We start from the raw sequence: 4,135 nt of genomic DNA, 5'->3' as shown, positions 1-4,135 counted from the left end.
AGGTCCCTTATGCAGGTGCTCAAGGTCATGTTCCAGGAGGCACTGCCCATCTGCTGCAGCTGGAAAATTCACTGGCTGGCCAGCCTCTCGGGAGACCCAGGGAATGGGGCACAGCTTTTCCAGACCTCACTGGGGCTCTTCGTGAGAAAACAGCTCTGTGTTCTGGCCCAGGCCACTGAGCCGAACATGGCTGGTCGCATCCCAGTCCCTGCTTGGCTGACTGACTGCTGAGTGCGGGCAGGGGCGAGGAAGGGCCCACATAGTGTGCTTGGGGCAAGGGCGTACAGAGAAATAAGCCTGGTGGAGACCACCAGCGCACTTCCCCTACCTTCACCCCACTGAGAGGACTGCCTGCCATTCTGTCCCCTCCAGGGGACAGGGAGACCTTCACCGGGACTGGCCACCAGACACAGGAAAGCACAGGGGTAAAGCCGCAGCAGGGTTCCTTCCTTGTGTTCCCTTGACTGCTGCTCTGGATGCCGGAGCCCCATCCCGGGGCGGGGGTCGGCCGTGTGCTAGCGAGCCTGTGGTTGGTGGTCACCCATTTTACAGGAGGACAGTTTACCAAGGCCCTGTCCTTGTTGCCTTTAAGCGGGAGAGTGCAGAGGGCTTCTCTGGTCTGCCGATGTGTGGTGGGGCCTGGCTCGAAGACTGATTTTCTGTGGCCTTACCTGCAAGGCTGGCTTGCAGCTCTACACTCTCTCCTTCGGAAGGGCTGTTTCTCAGGTTTTAATGAGCAGCCAGCATAATCCGGAGGCTCTGTTACTCTGGCCAGAAAGGGGCAGTTTTGCCCCCTTTCAGTCACTAGATTTCTTGTTTATATAGGTGGTTTTTGCTGTACAGTCTTTCACATGGCTCTGACTACCTGCAAACCCAAAACTTTCTGCAGTTCCTGACTCTAAATTACCAGGAACCAGACCTGTGGGGAGCTGGGGAGCCCCGAGGGTAGAAGCACGTACACCATGAGCTGCTGGCCCAGTGCACAAGGAATATGGCAAGGCAGCTCTTCTTCCTTTTTCCTGAAGTGTTTTCTCACTTAGGCTTTGCTTCCTGCTGCAGTTGGAAGAGCCTCAAGTGCCATGTAGAGAAGTTGTTGTCAGGTGTTGCCATGTCCGTTCAGAGTCAGCGACTGTATATACAACAGAACGAAACATTGCCTGGTCCTGTGCAATCCTCACAGTTGTTACGCGTGAGCCCATTGTTGCAGCCACTGGGTCAATCCATCTCCATGAGGGTCTCCCTCTTTTTCACTGACCCTCTACTTTCCAAGCATGATGTCCTTCTCCAGGGGCTAGTCCCTCCTGATAACATGTCCAAAATACGTGAGACGAAGTCCCATCATACTCACTTTTGGCTGTACATTTTGGCTGTACTTCTTCCAAGACAGATTTGTTTGTTCTTTGGGCCAAACCCAAACCAAACCTGTTGCCATCAAGTTGATTCTGACTCATATCGACCCTAAAGCAACTCTACAGGACAGAGTAGAACTGCCCCATATGGTTTGCAAGGAGCTCCTGGTGGATTCAAACTGTTGACCTTTTGGTTAGCAGCTGTAACTCTTAACCACTACCCTCCTTGGAGTGATTGGGGAGGAGGTGACTGGGGGGGAGGAGGTGACTGGGGGGGAGGCGGTGACTGGGGGGGAGGAGGTGACTGGGGGGGAGGAGGTGACTGGGGAGAGGTGACTAGGGGAGGAGGTGAGTGGGGGAGGAGGTGAGTGGGGAGGAGGTGACTGGGGGAGGAGGTGACTGGGGGAGGAAGTGACTAGAGGGGAGGTGAGTGGGGGAGGAGGTGACTAGAGGGGAGGTGAGTGGGGGAGGAGGTGACTAGAGGGGAGGTGAGTGGGGGAGGAGGTGACTAGAGGGGAGGTGACTGGTGGAGGAGGTGACTGGGGGAGGAGGTGACTAGAGGGGAGGTGAGTGGGGGAGGAGGTGACTAGAGGGGAGGTGAGTAGGGGAGGAGGTGACTTGGGGATAGATGACTAGGGGGAGGAGGTGAGTAGGGCAGGGTCAGGAGAGGTCCGGCAGGGAGCTTCCGGTTGTCCTCTTCCAGTGGAGTTGAGCGATGCACCTATCTATTTCACAACAATGTATGACAACACATACTGAGTAGTGCCAGTCAGCTGAGCCTTGCTGTTCAGAGTGTTTTGGGGGCCTTGGCAACGTTTGTCATTGCTGTTGGTTGCCGTGGACTTGATTCCGACTCATGGCGACCCTTCGTTTGCAGACTAGCATTGCTTCATAGGGTTTTCAAGGCTCTGACCTTTCAGAAGCAGATCGCCAGGCCTGTCTTTAAGGCCCCCCTGGGTGGCTTCAAAAGTCAAACTTTCGCTGGTAGTTGAGCACTTAACTGTTTGTGCCACCCAGGGACTCATGCAATGATACCCACTCCAAACCCCTTGCTGTCGAGTCGATTCCAAGTTATAGCGACCCTACAGGACAGAGTAGAACTGCCTGATAGGGTTTCCAAGGAGCGGCCGGTGGATTCTGGCTGCTGACCTTTTGGTTAGCAGCTGAGCTCTTAACCGCTGTATCAGCAGGGTTTCCCATGCAGTGATGTTGGGTACGAATAAGCAGTCAGACTCAATGTCGTCCTGGGGAGCTAGCCCCATCCCTTCCTAGTCTGGCTTCCTTTGGAGGCCTGCCCTGTTGACGATACGCGAGGTGTGACAGCTAACTGAAAGGTGATTGTCTTACCTTGGCTGTCCTGCCCCTCTTCTCCCTCTCGCCTCGACATGGTTTTTAATCTTGAAAGGAAAAAGAAATAAAATTCAGACTGTGGTTCATTATTCCAGCTGAATATAGATTAATTCATTTGTTCATTCCCAGTGTTTACTGAGTGTCTGCCACAGACTAGAGGAGGTAAAGCACCAAGTGTGCCCCTGGTGACTGGTGGGCACGAAGCATGATGGGGCTGTGCCCAGGTTGTGTGTGTGTGTGTGCATGTGTGTGTGTGTAGGGGTGGGGAGGGCTGTGCGGGTGGCCATGCCAGGCTCCAGGGGTGGGCTGGAGGCAACTTCTGCAGAGGAGACTGGCAGGCAGGTGGTGGGCGGGAGATCTGATGAGCACTGCAGGTACACATTATAGAACTCCCCCCGCCCCGTTCTTGGTGGCCTCCCAGCTAGAGCCTTACTGTATCCCACGAAGAAGAAGGAGGGGTGGGGTCTACACCAGGTGACACGGGGATTTGAACTCAGGCCTCTGACTCCCAGTAGAACATGTTACCCACAGTGAGTCGTGACCACCCCTGGGGGTGCTGGGCATGACGTCATGTGGTTCACAGCCACGATCCAGCCCCAGGCCCCCAAGGGGGGTTGCTCGTTTGCTGGCTCCAGTCTGGGGTACAGCCTGGTGCATGAGGGATTAGGTGATGTGTGTAAGCATCAGGGCTGGAAAGGAGGTAATATTGATGGAAAATTTCCTTTTAAAATAAATTTACTTTCCTGAAAAATGGAGTGGATTTATGTAACAGTGTTAGGGAGACTTCAGGTAGCGTGATGATGTCGCTGAAATGGCAGAAACTGCTAAGGGGCTGTCCACAGGGCAAAGGTCTGGAGGTGCTCACTCAGTCCTAGGAAGATGTGTTCTGGAAGGGCCAGGATCTTCTGAGATTTCATTTTCACCCTTTAGAAGGGGAGGGAGACAGGGGCCCCTGACCGCTGGTACATGCAGGACCAAGGATTCAGGTATGACTGCCCAGCTCCGTCCACTTCCTGGGCTCAGTCACACTGATGGGCCAGAGCTGGGAGACGGGGCACAGAGCTAACCCCCCGAGCCCCAGGCGGCTCTCCCCAGGCTGAGCTAGCTGACTGGCCCCAAGGGAACCGTTTTGTTTGAAAGGAAACCTTTAAGGAAATAAGATCTTTTTAATCACATGTCTTCTGTGGTGGAAATAGGAAGAAGGGGAAAAAATAAAATAAAAAACTGTAGGTGGTGGAGCTGAAACTGCCCTTTAAGAGGGAACTTTGGTGGTTGCTTCTTTTTTTGTTTACTTGAAAGCTAAGCCAGAAGGAGAAAAATGTGATTCTGCTGATCGCCAGCAGTTACCCCGACCTTAACGCCAGCCTTGATGTGGATGAGGTAGCAGCGTGTGGTGCTTTAGACAATCCACAGAGTGCTGGCTTCCCGTTGAACGC

The sequence above is a fragment of the Loxodonta africana genome, chromosome 15 (genome assembly GCF_030014295.1).
Source record: "Loxodonta africana isolate mLoxAfr1 chromosome 15, mLoxAfr1.hap2, whole genome shotgun sequence".
NCBI classification, from domain to species: Eukaryota; Metazoa; Chordata; class Mammalia; order Proboscidea; family Elephantidae; genus Loxodonta; species Loxodonta africana.
This window is presented reverse-complemented; position numbering follows the sequence as displayed.